Source organism: Tinamus guttatus, unplaced genomic scaffold (genome assembly GCF_059628265.1).
Source record: "Tinamus guttatus ecotype Peru unplaced genomic scaffold, ASM5962826v1 Tinamus_guttatus_pri_ptg000004l, whole genome shotgun sequence".
Taxonomy (NCBI): domain Eukaryota; kingdom Metazoa; phylum Chordata; class Aves; order Tinamiformes; family Tinamidae; genus Tinamus; species Tinamus guttatus.
This window is the reverse complement of record NW_028288538.1, coordinates 15,175,088-15,192,043: the sequence shown is the minus strand read 5'-3', so window position 1 is coordinate 15,192,043 and position 16,956 is coordinate 15,175,088. Positions and strand designations below refer to the sequence as shown.

Genomic DNA, 16,956 nt, shown 5'->3' with positions numbered 1-16,956 from the left:
TGGTTTTCACCCTGCTGCCCAGTGTCATTGCACCCAATAACGCAGTTGCTCCATTGGGCGTTTAGGCCCATCTATTTGTGAGTACGACTCCTTTGAAATTCTGCAGGGTGGTCAGTCTTGTATTGAATGTTGGGCTGCAGGGACTGTAAGTCAAACTCTTTTCACCCAGAACACTCCCTGATGTCATCAGGTCACCAACTTTGCCCTCTCTGGGAGGTTTAGGTATTTGATGAGGTTCAAAAATAATAGTCAAGCTGTTGTATATGTGACTATAGGTTAATTCAATGATAGCAATATTTACTTTTCTCACAATGAGAAGGCAGTGTTAATGATATTTTGGAATATTTTATTCCTAAGCATAAGTCAGCTGCTCATAGTCCCAGTAAAGATAACTGATTTTTTTGCTCTATATTATGATAACATTTCTGTTATAAGGAAACTGTTTCTGTCACACTTTGTTCTTTCTAAAAAGCTCATAAACTCATTATTTTTCAACTCTCTTGCTTGCACTGTGCATTTTGGAAAGAAAGGATAAGCAAAAAAAATCCTTAGCAAGCCAAAAAGAAGCAGCAGCTAATCTAACTGTCTGTAATAAATACCATCATATGCAACTTACTTTTTGATAGATTTCTGTTGTGAGTGGAGTTGTTAAGTTGAAAAGTTAAGTTTACTTAAATTGCATTGTAATTGCATCACCTCAGTGTTTTTTTTGAAACTCTTTGGTCTTTTAAAATATTTCTGCATGTTTCCAGTGGTCTCTTGTATGTTACTGTGACCCTTACAAAGCAGTTCTTAACTTGTTATTTTATCGAAGAACAGAGCAGATGATTAAATTACTGTACCTTGTTACTTGAAAGACTTGAGTGATGCCATCTCAGCTGCCTGCGAAGGGCTTCTGCAAGCCAGCGGTTCCCCTGGAGGTCGTTACTGTGTATGGAGTGCAGCTGGCCACGGACTGAACCTGTGCAAGCTCGGGGTGTTGCTGTGCTCCAGGCTGCCCGTGGGACAAGTGGCAGATTTATTTGGGTTCTCTGAGGATCCAAATAGTTGGGGAAGGCAGAACTTCAAGTAAGAGCAGCAGAAACTCATGCCTTGGGCCATCTCCACTTCTGTCATGGTATGCTTTGCCTTTTTGTTCTTTAAAAAATCATCTTTCAAGATCTTACTGCTTAAATGAAGGCATGAAAATCAGTGGTGCTGGGAGGCTTTTGAAAAGAAGTTGGACATAATTACATTACAGGATATTTTATGGATTATTGTAATCTATTCTAGTTTCATCTTTGTATATTGCTTAATGGTTGTGGCATAGAATTAGTAAGAAATGCATATATTCTGTTTTAATTTGACTTCTTTCTGCCAGAGGGCCTAAACTAAAGGAGAGTTGTTACATTTACTTGATGGATAATATGGAGTAGTGGATAGTTACTTGATGGATAATATGGAATGGCTTTTAGAAAACTTACTCTTTGCAGCTTTCTGCAACATATGATACCTTTAAAAAAGTCAATAAAAATAATGGTTTACTGCTTAGGGGAAGACGTTGTTGTTTTGTTTGTTTGCTTTTAAATTAATGCCTTCTAATTTTTGGTAGAAATTAATAAAATAAGGAGCATTTGTTATATAAGCGAGTAATCGTTAAACCGTATTTTTCACAATATGAAGGTGTTTATAGAATGTCTATTTTAATGCCTTCACAATAGTGTTTCTAATTCCCACCTGAAACTGGGGCTCCTCTCTCCTTTCCCAAAACAGGTTCTGCTGAATAGAATGAACCTATGGGATGAGGTAGATGAAATGTTACATTTCTGCATCGTCAGATGACTGTCTGCTGTTAGTAGAGAGAATATTATTAAATAACCTCTGAGCTCTTCCTGCATTGCTTTCAGTAGGATTAATGACTGTAATGTATATCAAATCCTGTATTTTGGACTCGTTGCTTATACTATATGAAAAAAGAACATAAAGTGATTATAGTGTTATGTATTGTGTAACACCTTTAAAAATGTGTGTATATATATTTAAAATAATTATGGTTATTCTAACACGTACAGGCATTTTTTCTCATTCCATAACAATGCACACAATTTTTAGTATTTGTCATATCTCTTTTTTAATGCACATGAGTTATTAAATGTTTGTTTCCCTATTTCTTTGCTTGTCAGTTGGTAAGCTGCTCAAAAATAATAGCAGATGGGGGACTGAGACTTTTTTCTTTTTTTTTTTTTCTGTTGGGAAGGACAGTTGTTAAATATAAATCAACAGTTTAGGAATTAAATTCTGCTAAATAGTATTCTGCTATGCTTTTATTATTTTTCTAGTTTATCAAAAATTGTATCCATTAAAAATATTTAAGAACATAAAAAAATTCGATAGTCTGATACACAATAATTTCTAGCATGGCATTTGATTTTTTCAGTATTTGATGAAATACTTTTATGATAGATTAGGTGTTTCATAATGTTGTCTTATATTAAACCTTGCAAAAGATTCAATTCCTTGAAGGAGGCAAACATTTCTGGAAATTGCAGAATCTAATGAAGTGCTGTTTTCTCTTTATTAATTTCTCCTAATAGCTTAAGTAATAGAGAAAGAAACTAGAAAATGGAGCTGCTTTGTTCAGGTTTAGGTGACCAGAGTGCTACCAAGCAGAGTGTCGGCCGTGAGGCGCCCTGCCGTTAGCTCGCAGGGAGCCCGCGAGCCCTACCTATAGGGCACGTGCGAGGAGGCTGCGATTAGGAAGGCTGACAAAATGCATCGTGTGTTTACTGAGCTGCAGTGATGAAGTGCTAGTGCATCTGGCATAAATGTGAGGTCTTAAATGAGAGGATTAAAACCAATATTGCTTAGAGGAGGGATTCCAGAGCTGAGTTTTATGGGCAGAAAGGATGAATCATAATGTAGTTGCACACAGGCAGCTTCAGTCTTGTTCTCTCCTGGAGAGGATTGCGTGTCCCTAAATTTCTGTTACACTTTAAATTATGACTGCTCTTTTAAGATGAGTGTTCAGTCTTTGGGTGGGCTCTTTTAAATTCTTGCGACTTCCCCATTCCTTCTTAGGTGCACTTCTGACTTTACCTTCAGGATCTGGAAACATTGAGAGAAAGAGGGAGAGAGAAAGCTTTGAGCCAGGAACTTGGCATCCCTATGAAATGTGTGTTGATTCCCAACATGCCAGGGCATGGAAGCAGGGGCAGGAGCATGCAGAAACATGTGGTCAGAGGTTAGCAAACAGGCAAAGAAACAGTCTGATGTCACTGGGACCACAGGAAGAAGGAAGTGCCTTGGAGATGCCAAGCTCTGCTATGGGATTTCATAAAATGACTGGCTTTGCTTTCCTCTCTGCTCTATTTGCTTTGATCCAAAAACTGGTGAAATGTAGCCTCGTTTAGCTGAAGTGCAAAAAAACTGAACTTTATTGTATTCTATTAGCTTCTGGGAGGTTTCTCTGTTTTTAGGGCAATGTTGATTTTGCCGCTCATCTCTGTAAGTACCTTGAATAGCAGCTGAATATATGACATTCAGCTGGAATGGCAGAGAATCATTTCTGTCCTTTGATGCTGCTTCTAATGCAGTTTATAGTTGAAATTGGAAATTTCATTTCATCACACTCTTTTGCATTTACATGAGAACTTCGAGAAGAGTGAAAGTCCCACATGATTTTAATGCGTTGAAATGTGCAGATATAGTTCCTTTTTTTTATTGAGCTTCCTGCTCAACAAAAGCTTACATGAGAATTCGAATGGGTACCTGTTGAAGTGGGATCCTCAACTCGCTTCAGTGAGGAGTTCGGCTTGGCTAGGGTGCCTAGTCTGGCTAATATTGAAGCAATTGCCATTTATCTTTCGCTACTTTTCACAGAAACGTGGATAAAAGAAAGATGAATGCATACACAGCTCCTGATGGCTGGAGAGCTTGAACCTGGTTTGGTGTAGGGTAGTGGTACACGGATACATAGTGAAGCTATCATGGGGGTTACTAAACATTTATATAGGTTGCCGTATTTTTAGACTATCTCCATTAAAGGACAGCTATCAAGGTAAGTTTAATTATCCTGTATATTAAAACTGAGTTTCATACTTCACCAGCATTGCTTGGGAAATGTTCAGAGCGTGGTTACGGCGAGCGCATGGGAAGGTGCTGCATCGCATTGGGTGATGTTTGTGATCAAAGTGATTCAGATATTGTAAAGAAAATATACCCCTAGCACAAGACAAATTGTGATAACTATTTTCTGTTATTAAAAATTGTTCATTTAGCATAATGAGAAGAGGGGAGGATCAGGGTAAATGCTGGGCGGGGACCAGCATTATGAAGGAGTTAGAGCAAGATGGGTCATTTTGACCCAAAAAGGGCACCACAACCATGTGAGAATCTAATAGCCTGTGTCAGACTCTTTCTGATCGGCGTTTCTCATCTGAAATTCCGTGCCCGTGTGTCTTAAGCGTTTGAAGACTGTATTTTTTTATAGTATAAAAATAGGTAAGAAACTTACATTAACTCTAAAAATTGTCACACAATTATGTTATTTACTACCATATGAAATAATCTGACGGTGTAATTTATTCTCATATTGAGGGCAGGGGGAAGCTGACCTTCTGAGAAGGTAGTGGGGAATAGAAATATTTTGTTGTACACAGTATATAGCAAAATAAAAAATAAAAGGAGAGAGGGAGGCAGAGAAAGAGGGAGTAAAAAGCAGGCGTTGCAACTTCCGTGGCAGCTCTGTGCTTATGTAAAGTACAGCAGCTGCACTGCAAACTCCCCGCTCTGCATGACCTCAGTCCCGAACAAGACAGGCTGTTCAGGGTGCAGGTGTGATCACTGAATTATTTGTTCTGTTTTAGTGTCAGTCAGTTACAGTGAGGTATTCTGGGGAAAATTTGTATCCACTGAATTAAGTGAATTGGTATATTTGGTATTCCACGGTTCACTACATGCCTTCCTGTTATTGCAGAAATAGTTTATTTTATTCAGTTGAATTGCATTAGTTAAATAGGACAGTGAAGAGGAAGTGACTCCAGCAACAACCTTTGAATACATCAGGCAGACAGAAAGGCAGAATTGGCCTCAGGATGATTCAGAGTGTTTGGGAGAGAAAAAAAAAAAAAGGGAGGGAGAGATTTGAGAACTGATATGTGATCTTCTGAACTTTGTATATACTGATGGAATTTGGGATTTTGAATTTCTCCAATGCTTCATAAAAACTAGAGAGTGAAACATGCTCATTTCTAACACAGGTTAATGTTTAGCAAATCAGCCTTCGCTAGAGTGTGACTGGTCCTGTGAACCTAGTTAGCAGCTTTAGATCACATCAGTCATTGTAACCTGTCACTTGTATCTTATCTCTCCTACAGTTGATGAAGCTTTATAGACAGCTCTTGTTCTCTTTTGTTTGTATTTTGCGCAGGCTGCCAAGAATAGGACGTGTGTGCTGGAACGTGGTGGCTTTTCTCATGCTGGTTTCTAAACAGCCAGACTTAACTATGGACATGCCAGGCATTTTAACACCTTGACTTTTAGTGAGTGGATACGATGCACGTCTTAGCCTCGTGCAAGAATCAGCTCAGTTCTATATTTCACAAGAATCAGTCCGCCAAGGAAGACGCATGTAGTTTTCTTCAAATAATTCACAAACAAGGAGAGAACTCCATTCACAATAAGATGTCCATCCATTTAACACTATTAGGAGGTGCTCCCTTTACAAGCTAAACTGCAGTAGGGGAATAGAGCCTCCCACATGGGTTTTAGCTACAGAGTTGGGTGTCAATAATATAATTTTTTACATCTGAAATCTCAGTCTTTTCTGGATCCACTATCCTGCTGTTTCTGAGTGAAAATGTGGTAGTGGCATGACTGTTGGTTTCATATGAAAAGGGGAAATGCGTTAGGGTAGATGTATGTTTATGAATTTAGTAAAAATATTTTTAATATGAAGAAGGATTAACAGTAAAATATCCATACAAATAACAGTATACTCTTTCTCTGGCTAGATGACATGTATTTGAGTGTGAGCTTTAGATTATTATTAAATAAGTAGATGAAAAGTAGAGGGCAGTTTGTTTGGATTGACTAATTTTAAAATCCTGGATCTTGTTTCTGATCCAGTGTAACTTTTTTAGCTGATTTGATTCTAGCTGAAGATGTATGCAGAAATATCTCAGCTACCTCTGAGGATTTAAGAAGGGTTTTAGGTGACTCAGCAAGGATTTATTTACCACCAACAAGCTTGTTTGGTATAATTCAAATGCGTGTGTGATCCATAATAGTCGCAGTATAGCGCAGTTCTCCTGAGCGTAGGAATTGTCTACTAGTTATTTTTCTCTTGCATCATTTGAAACGGACAGATCTTCCTCGTGAAGTTGGCAACCCATGAATTGGTCACTGTCTTTTCACGGTAGGATCTAGAAACGCATCATTTTGGATGGCAGGATATAGCGAAGAGGGCTTGGCAGTGCTGAGGACAGCTCGAGCACAGCCCCTGCCCTGAGAGGCTGCGGCAGCCGCTGGCCGTGCTCCGGGACGCTGTCCCGCTGCTCCCTGCGTGCCCGTGCCCGGCCTGGCCACCTCTCTGCAGCGCAGTCACTACCAGTGCTGTCACGAGTAGCAACCACCTCCTGGGAGAGAGTGTGTGGTTGCATCCCTGTCCAGCCCCAAAGCCTTCGTGCACTCATCTACCTGGTGCACGTGGCCACCAATACGCAGGATGGCACAGAGCTTTTTCAGTTTTAAGATGCTAACCTGCAATACTCTTGATGAACTAAGCTATACCTGAATCTGGCATCACCAATTCAGAGGAAGGAAATGCTTTTCCTGTCTTAGCCTCTTGCATCTGTTCACTAAAAGCAAAAAAGAGAAAAGGGGTTACTTTTCATTTTTGCGTAAAGTTCAGTTGCTTTTGATATGCAAATGTAGCACTGTACTGTATAACCACAGCCTTCGAGGGAGCAGAGGAAACGCAGAGTAGAAGCATATGTTGTGTGAGAATTCAAATGATGTGAGAGCGGGGCTCCTGTGCTCTCTCTGTTCAATCCTAAATTCCAATAAAGAAAGAAAAAGATCAAGTCAGATGGGACTGTGCGGGCAGGGGTCGCCCTGCATGATAAAGGGCATTTGAGAATGGCTGCCTGTAGGGCATGTGAGAGGGAGCTGAGCTGTCTGAATGCTTGAGCAGCTGTAGTGAGCAGTAATAGAACTGAGTGGGCTGTAGCTGAGTGACAGCTCATCATGTAATCATCCTTTTTTTCCACTTAGAGCATCTATGGTGGTGGGGGGGAATCTTTTTTCTTCATCTAACAAGTAGATTTTGAGAAATTATTTTTTTTTAAAACCTTCAGGTGACCTTTAGGTTATAGATAATATTTATAGAATGACAGAGAAGTTACTGTTTATGTTGCAAAATACATCCTTGTACCCCCTGCCTGTTTAAATCACCCAGAGAATTTCCCCAGTCACTTTTCCTCTCCTTAATCATCTTTTCTTCCATGGAGGTCAGATTGCTCTGCTGGCATTTCACGATGCAGAAATAAGCAGCTCGCAGAGCACAGGGGCGTCTGTATGTTTCATCGTCTCTGACGTGCTCCATTCTTCTCCCCACCCACCGCTCACCCTGGGAAGCTGCCGGTAAGACGTGCAGATGGGCGTCAAACCAAGCAGCTCGAGCTCCCCCGGCACGCTCAGCCGCACAGCGTGACGGGGCAGATCATAGCGCGCTCTTCTTCTGGCCCTATGCTGAGTTCTAAGAAGCTGGCTGAGGAGAAATGATGCTTCTGCGGTTTCTAAAGCAATAGCAGGTTCCCAGTTTTAACAGGAAGCCCTCTTTTTGTGTGTGTGAGTGTGTGTGCGCGCTTTGGAGTGTTAACTGGAAAGCTGCTTTATTTAGTGCAGTAGGATTTAAAGAAAAATGGGTCTCGAGAGATGAAGCTAAAATTGATAGGAGTGTGCACTGCATGCTCTAGTTTTACGCAGCATTTTCTCCTATCGTGCTTGGCCATGTGCTCTGAAGTACCTTGTACACTACTCTTCCCTAGTGGGCTTTGGAACTTGTCCGCTTTTGTATCTGGAGGTGTGTTTTGTAGACAGTAGTACAATACTTTTAAAACGGATATTACAACTATTACTTGTCAAGATGAAGGTGTCCATGAGAAGGTGGTAGAATGCTGGGAAGAAGGCTTGAAAGGTAGCTCTGGAGAAGTAAGGTTTTTTTTTTTTTTTTTCCTTTGAATTCAGTAAACTGGGTGATTGAGGCAGTGTGAAAGAGTAACTTGAATGGCTTCTGTTATATATTTTAGAAGAGGGCTCCTTATTCCATTTATTTTGTAAAGGTTATACAAATCTCTCCTGATGGCTTTGATGCTGAGAGCTTCTAGAGAAAGCTCATAATGTAGCTTTTTTTGGGGGGGGGGATGTGGGGGGATAACATTTTCTGTTTATATAAGTGGTATGTGATTGTCAGGTTAGGATCTCTGAAGACATGGTGTAAGGCTTCTTCCTAAGATGTTTTCGTAGTGTTGGAGGCCCTCTGGTTTCTGTTTTGTAAGGTGTTCTAATGAAGTGTAGATAGGCTTGGCACTATTTCTGCAGCACTTGTGAGCTGTCAGATAACAATATAGGTGATAACAAATCATTAAGTATCTGTAGTTTTCAAACAAATGTTAAACTAAAAATGTTTTCTAGTTCCTTTCCCTGCTGCACATTAGCTAAACAAAAGTAGCTCACAAGCCCCTGTGTTTTTGGTGTGCATTTCACAAAATAAAAATTAAAAAGAATTTATAGATTACTGGCAATACTCACTGTGACCTTGCTGTGTGTTTAAATGAGAATGACCGAAATACTGAGACAGGATACTAAGGTGTGGTGAGGTTTCTTGTCAAATTTTGTCAGAAGTTGAATATTTTTTCTTTCTTTGTAAGCTGAACTCCTTTGCTACAAATGAGGTACAAATGAGTGCCAGAGCAGCAAGTGTTGGCAGAAGTGAAATGAAACGCTTTAAGCTGAGGGGAAAAGAGGATGCAGACCCTTCCCTACTCCTCCTTAGATTTCAAGATGTCTGTGTATTAGATGCTCCTCTGTTCCACCTTTCGGTCAGTTAGGTAAAATAGACATTGCTAGGTCATGATTCATATAACCTCCTCTGGACATCTACATTAGAATGAAGAGAATCCTTCTTCAGAAGACATTCATTCCCCATAAGTTTAAAGAGAGCACAAATGCAAGTGTCTGCACTGTAGGTGGCTAAAACTAGATGATCCTGTCTGTATGCACCTGTGTCACCAAGCCAGCTTTAACCACTTGACACAAACGGGTTGTACACATCTGAAAGTACTTGGGACACTCGAGCATCTTTTCTCGCTCTCATCAACATACTCTACTCTTTTATTTTTGTAGTGTGTTTTAGTTGATTAAACAGCTGCATGTGGAGTTTTTAGGCACCAAAGTTTTTGTGTGCATAGATAGTATATCTGCCAGATAGTAAAAGCAGAAGTAGTATTTTGCCAGATAGTAAAAGCAGAAGAAGATATGGAAGCAAGATGATAGTTCTGTGCCTAGCTATGTCTCTGAGCTACTGGATCACCTTGAATGTGAGCAACTGTAAGAGGTTGTATAGGACTGTTTTCTCTCGTGCCAGATCAGACATCTAGACTCCATGATGAGGAGTTTTTCAGCAGAGAATAGCTCCTCCCTGACGAAGAACTATGATGGCCTGGAAGTCAGGGAATGCAGGAGGGTTGGACTAGATGATCTCTAGAGGTCCCTTCCAACAGCAACCATTCTGTGATTCTGTGAATGCATATTGCATTGGCCTTCCTGACATGCTTTTCCCAAATTGTTTAGTGAGTTACTGTAGTGAGGTCTACTTCCATTTTGTTCCTGCCTGTTCAAACTTCAGTCTTTGAAGTACAGTGAGCAGTTGCTCACTGCATGTCAGGATAGCCCCATGCTGCTCTCTGTGCCTTGTCCTCTTAAGTTTTCTTTCCCGTGTTCCACTGGAACTGTGCAAGATGTGTCCAAGGATTGCAGAGAGGAGACAAAGCGTCGTGATCTCAGCCATGAAAACTGTTCAGTGTGATACTTTTTTGCACTGGTTACATCAGCAAGGAAGAATGGGCTAACACAGAGCGCTTGCTCTGTAAGCAGGTGCCTTCCATAATGTGTCCAGGCTGTAAGAGTGCATCCACTGCACCTGGATGTGGCTTGGGTTTTGTCACCTTTCCACGCCAGCTGCAAGACTATTTCTGTCTGCTCCCTTCTCTCCCCCTGACTTGGCCTCTGTCCTGGTGTTATGGTATAGGTACTAGGGGCAGTGATAATAATGTAATCTGTTCTCTAGCGTGATCAGAGAGTCTGATATTTCACTTTGGGTTTTGTAATTTGAAACATTTAATGGTGCACTTGGAATTGGTTTCTAAGTAATATGCATAAGCTCCATATCATAAAAGCAAAAACAGGACAGAAAACTAAATTCCAGAAGCCTCCGTGAGTTTCTTTTTGCATATGTGAACTCTTAACTCTTTCTATCTCCTTTTTTTTTTTTTTTTTTTTTTCCCCCCCACATACTAGAGTTGTGTGATGGGATGACCATCTCTACAGGCATGTTGTCTCTATGTTCACCTCTTGTGCTTTTCTCCCAAGTGCAAAGCAGATATGTGCGGATTGGCCATAATATTCATAGTTTGCTCTATTCAGACAGCACAGAGTGGGTTTGGGCCATTTTATTTCCAAAGACAAATTCAGATGATTGAATGTTCTGGATGTTTGTGTTTTCACTGCAGATGTTAAAAGCTAGCAGCAATGAACATAAGCAAGAGGTTTAAATATCTTAAAGCTCTAGAGAAGACAACAAACTTGTGCCTCAGAGTCACATAATTCTAAGCGCTAAAGAAACACACAGCGATCTCTCCAAGATTTTGCTGATGCTGTTTCTGCAAGTGTGCAAGCAAACTAGCTGTTGGAGATGGAAAAATAAATAAATAAATAAAGCTACTTACTGCTTAACACAAAACTTTAGGTCTACCTAAAGAAAAAACCTCAAACTTAGTTAGGAAGGATTAATACTTCTTGTATTCTTCTCATAGCCACCATGAAAGTTTTTTCATCAACAGAAGTCATGAAATTCTGATCAGAATTGATCCGAATAAAATTATTTACAAATGTCCTAGTTTGCGCATTGAACTTAGAAGTCTTCAGTTTATATGTTCTTTTGGACTAATTATAAAAAGATACCTGCATTTCTAGAGGAAGGTTCAGCATTTCTATTTTCAGAGACAGACTATACATCTGAGCTTAAGCAGGAATATCATTATTGAATGTGAGATCAAACCATAGCACAGCAGCTACTAGAGTGTGATCATTTGAAGGTATTACCATACCAAAACCTTCATGAATCATTAATGAGAGATTTTCCCATCTTGGTTAAGTTATAAAAAAGACCTAGATTTAATTTTGAAAGCATTAATTACCTTTATGAGAATTTACTGGAAATGTTTGATCTGTACTTTCTGCAAGGACTTTCTTGTGCTTGGTTCAGTTTGAACTTAGTAAGGTGTTTTTTTTTTTTTTTTCTTTTTTTTTCCCTTACATAACATTTGAATCTTACATAATATTTTAAATATTTGACAAAGCAGTCCTGAACAATTTATTTTATTTGCCCCAGCAAGTCTTTTAACTAGTGATTAAATATCCAAATGTGGAAATTAAATACTAAGGTCAAATTTATTGCTCATATTGGCAGTTTCAAATTAGTTGAAATTTACAGTTCTCACTGTTGGTGGATGGTGTTTTACTGTGGCCCCTCCACTGAAAGGCAAGTTTTGTGTCTGCTTACCTGAGACTTGTGCTGTTGCGTGATTGTTTCACTCAGTTAACACAAAACCATTTTATTTCCTCTCATTCCTTTGACCTCTCTTCCTATCCAGTGGATGCATGCAAGTGTCCTCGCGTGGTTTTAGAGAAGACAAAATAATCGGAAAAGCCTTTTCTCTTCAATCTCCTAGTTTTGCTCTCCAAAGAGAGCTTTCTCCTGGCTGTTTCTGAACCACTGCAATTAAACCATGAGTTTTTAATGATGCTCTAAACAAACAGGCGATTGAGCTCTTAGGGCAGGGGCATCCTCTAGGCACTTCTCCTGTCCATACTGTTGTTTTCAGGGTGTCAAGCAAATCAGCAGGATGTGAGGACATCCGAATGGTGCGATGGGCTTGGGCACTCTTTTTGTCTTCACCACCAACATTACTGATGCCCCGTTTGTTTTCAATGATTTTTGTGTGTGACTGCAATGTGTGTCATGAATGAAATGTTGCTGGCGGAAAGAAATCAGATGAACTCAAAGATCTTGAGGATCTTTTTCTGGCTGGAAGAATTTGAGCAAGATACATATATCTGTACAATCTACACATAATGATATAAACGTTATAGGGAAACTGAAGTGAAGTCTTTGTATTCTCATAAAAATCAGAAACAAAGATCTAGTCAAAAGTGGAAAAAAAAAAAGTCTGGAGGATTTCTGAAACACCTAACTTAATTTGGCATTTTGGATTGTTTTTAACCATGTTGGGAACCAATGGTGTAATGTCATCTTATTCAAAATGTAGGTACAATTTTGCCTGTGGACTTCAGTAGACATCTGTGAAAATGCATATGTAAGTACCTGTGTACAAGGAGTTAAATATCCATTTTACACACCTAAGAGTGGGTTAGCATGGTTTTTTGTGTGTATATCGGTACTCCCAAATACTCTAAATGTGATCATGAAGAATGTTTCCTCTTTCCAGTCAGGTTTGTATGTGTTGATGATTTTTGTTTGTTTGTTTTGCCCCTTCTTCCCCTAATTAAGTGTCAAGTTTTCATGGCTGTTTTCCCATTGCAGTGGAATTTGAGTGAAACTTGAACTTGGACATTTTGAGGTGCTGATGGTGCTGGGGGGGGCACCAGCTAAGCAGCTGCAAGTATGACGGAATATGAAAAACAAGCTGAGTCTTCTGGCTTTAAATTGACAAGTGAGGAGGACTGTTATTGAAATGAATCTGTGGGATAGCATATGTGAAAGAAGAGAAAAGGAAGATGAAAAAGATTAACAAATATAGCTGTGTGTCTGTTCAAAAAAATAAGTTGTTAGGAGAATGTAAGCTAAGAAAATGTATTGAAATGAGAAGAAAGAACGGAAATAAACACGTGTTTGGGGGAAGACAAGCGTGAGAATGATAGGCATGAAGACATCACAGGATGTAATGTTTAAAACCTTGTTAAAGGTTTTTGGTGTTGTTTAGATTATATACTGGAACAGAAACCTGTCAGAGTGGTATTTGTGCAGAGTATCACTAAACAAGTTTGAATAGCTGAGTATGTGCTGGTCATTGTCAGTATTGACCAGGCAAAATACTAGATAGAGTGCAGTATGCACACGCATCCAGCAGGCAGCAAAACATAGCCACAAAGCTCACTAGAGCACTCCGGTCTATATAGTGTTAGTGTCGATTTAATGAATGTTGAGGGTCATTTTCAATAGACCTGCAATGCCTTCATTTTTTAAAAAAGTCCTTGTACTTGTTAAGCAGAATTAGTGAAGCCCCAATCCACAGACGAATGTTCCATGAGTACAAAGAGACTAAATGTTCTGCGTCAGCTGGAATTATTTACTCAGCTCTGTCATTGGCATGGAATGTACAATCAGACTTCAGGGTTCATAGAAATTTCACATCACCTTCAAACTAAAGGAAAACTAGTTGTGTGTGAACTGGATTTTGAGGTTTATAACCCTTCTTTCTGTGAACCGGACAGTAAAGAGGCTCCATTCGTGAGCAGCGGCCATATGCTGTACACATCACTGCAGTGGTAAAGCAATTTCAGTTTTGCAGCGTATCATTGGGTTTATCAAGCTGTCTTTTAGAAACCTTATACCTAGGTTAATCTGTTCTAGTAGTCAACCAGTGTTTTTCTCCAGAAACTTATCTTTCTGTTTCTGTATCTGCTAATAAATGCTTCTTTTGTTTAATCTGAATAGGATTGGGCTCTGGCTGGCTTTCCTGTAGGAAAAACAGTTGTGACCTCAACAGTGACACAGTGAAGTGATAATAAAAATCTTGGGAAGAGTCAAAGCTGGAAGAAGAAAAAAATATTTCTCCAATATAGTGCTACATACAGATCTGCTGGGGTCATGGTGTGCAGTAGGAATGATAAGTGGTTCAGGATCGGTAGTCATACTTATACACAGTTGCTTTTTGAGTCAGTAAAATATTTTATGGTCTTCTCTGCTTTTTTACAGGCCAGTGATACTCCAGAGCTTCAAAATCAGAAGTAAAATCAACTGGACAGTTAACTGTTGCTTTCAAAAAAGGTAAAAACACTAGAAACAGAGATGGGGATCTATCTACATCATACCTGTGTATAGCTATGGACAACCCCAGTGCCCCATTTAGCATCTCACATTTGGTGTGCAGAGCATACATAGATGCCTCACAAAGAAAACAAGAATTAAGTGTTGCCAACAGAAGAAACCAACTCAAGTTATTAAGAGGCTAACAATATGCTCATTGCCTGTGGCAACATAGAGCTGTTGGCTGGTGTAGTGTTACTTATTAGATGAATTTTTATTTGTGCTTCTTGAAACTTGGATGCAAAATGAGACCCAAAAAGCATCCAAATCATTGCTAGAGTGCCGCAGCAGTTGACCTATTTGTGTAACAGCTGTATCTTGTGTTTAGTTCTTTGCTTTTATGTTTCCCAGAAGTTCATTCTGTAATAATAAATGGTCTAACCCTTTGTGAGCATATCATGGAAGATCCCCGTGGTGATAACCCTGGTAAGGAGTGGTAACGTAAATGTTGTTTAGCTCGTTTTCAGCTGCTGTGAATTGTCATTTGCCTGCTAAATTCTCTGTACGTTCTTTAGGGAGAAAACAGCATTTCTGGTGTGGATGCCTGTCGTGTTTGCATCACCAGAATGAGATGGGGCATGCAGAAGAGAAGAGATATTATTGCAAGTAGAAGCTGCCATGGTGAGTTGTATTCTGTCCCTGCTTCTGCTTCAGGGTTTGTCTGTGATGCTAAACACACTGCTTAAAGCCAAATTCACGCAAATGTTTCTTTTTCCTCAGAAGCATTTTTATGCAAAGCATTTTCTTGGTAGTACTTCTAGCTTGAAGTTTTTCCCTGCTACTGCTTCCTCCCTTGCCTCATCAGGTCAACAGGACTGTTTGAGAGGTAACTTGAGGTTATGTTGAAAATTAAGCCTAGGGGAACTAGGCTTTTCCTTTCTGAAGTGCTAAATATCCTAGAAAATGGTAAGAATGCCCATGATCTCAAACTTAGTAGATCTTTTTAAACCCAATCCCTCTTTCAGCTTCACCGTTAAAATGGTATAGTAGTTTCATACCTTAAAGGCACATCCTCAACTAAGCTCGTAAATATTTTTTGGGGCGTACATATACAGACCTGATGAGCATTCAAGCACACAACAAAGATACTGGAGCCATCGAGGTGGTTCAAAAGGTCGAATTCCCGGGGCCACACTTCATGACCATATTCAAATGTACCTTTGAATAGCTGCTAATTTAGTGAGCAGTCTCCATTCTGTAAAATCTTGAAAGTCCCTTATGTTTAGACATTCAACTTGAATGAGATACTATGTTGAGATTGTAAATAAAGGCTGTGTTACAATGCATAGAAGAGAACTGAATGAAAATTGTACGTTCCTTTGATTACAGGAGTTTACAGGCAAAATATTATAATGCTGTTTTAATATAAAGACTACAAGTTGTATGGATTCATTTACATTGATAACAGTATCAACTATATTTTGACTGAACTACTCATTTAAGTGACCTATTTGGCTTAAGGCTTTATAGCAGAAATAATAATAAAAAAAAAAACTCACAATTTCACTCATTTGAACAAACTAAAAATGAGAAGGAAGAAAAATGTAATTTCAATTCCTCTGAAAAACTACAGTTTTAGTTGACATTATGGCGGGAGTTTTGAAGATAGCCAAAACTCCTAGCTCTTTTTGATATCTTTATTGTGTGGACTCTTTCTCAGCCTAAGAAAGAACAACTTTATTTTCTTTCAGGTATCTTAATTCAGTGCACCATATCAAGAGTTTTGAACAACTAATTATAAGTGTCTGTTGTCCACATAACAAAACATATTCAAGATAACTGTTATTTCTGCATCAGTATTGAAAGTTCAACTCTGCAGACCTCAGGGAATTTGGCACTTTTTCCTGGTTAAATTCATAGCATCTGTTTTCTTCATTTGCTTCACAGAAGGGGCTTTTAATGGTATGACTCAAGTGAGAGAGATTCATACCTACTGTATTTAGTAAGTCTTAATATCAGATTATTTTTATGTTTATTTTTTATTATTCAAGATTGCATGAACACATAATGGACATTCAAGTTCCTTATGAAGAATGGATGCAGAGGGAGGAGACTTGGCTCAAAAATGTGAACCAGTGATTCCAGCAAAACTTAGAGGATATTAACAGTGCATTATGCTATTCTAAGTATAAGGGAATCAGAAAAGAGGTGTGGGAGTGAAACGGAAGGAACTTTCTAACTAAACATCTTAACTCTAGTATTTCCTTCTTTCAAAAGCCTTTATTTTTTTTCTTAATAGTTTTGATATTTCCCAGCCTGTTCTAATTAAAAGTAATTGGTGTAGAGGAGACAGTGAATAGCCTTTATCAGTCAAAGAGTTTAAGGCAGACTATTGGGTGGCAAATTTTACTATCTTTAAGCTGTCTTTGAACTTTCAAGCAATGGCAAGGTGGCTATCAAGAGAAAACAAATTTCATTTTTAGTTTTCTGATGTAGCTAGTGTAAGTTATAGTTAAGAGTGATAAGACAGAAGTGTTCTTCTGCTGTATTTTAGGAGTTGTCTTGGCTATTGATGTAGTGGTATTTTTAGAGAAATATTTTGATTAATGATAGAGCAGTGATAATTGGTTTTGCAAATAACTGTACAC

At 39.0% G+C, this 16,956-nt stretch overlaps 1 protein-coding gene and 1 long non-coding RNA gene across 2 annotated transcripts in view; both read left to right on the top strand.

The window, feature by feature from the left end:
- Nucleotides 1-16,956, top strand: part of LOC148596399 (uncharacterized) — a 384,302-nt gene that overhangs the window by 293,828 nt on the left and 73,518 nt on the right. The gene's annotated exons all lie outside the window — the stretch shown is intronic.
- OTUD7A (OTU deubiquitinase 7A) overlaps nt 14,882-16,956 on the top strand; it is a 57,828-nt gene continuing 55,753 nt past the window's right edge. The window contains exon 1 of the mRNA XM_088520036.1: nt 14,882-14,989. The gene's annotated coding sequence lies outside the window, so the exon portion shown is untranslated. The remainder of the gene's footprint in view (nt 14,990-16,956) is intronic.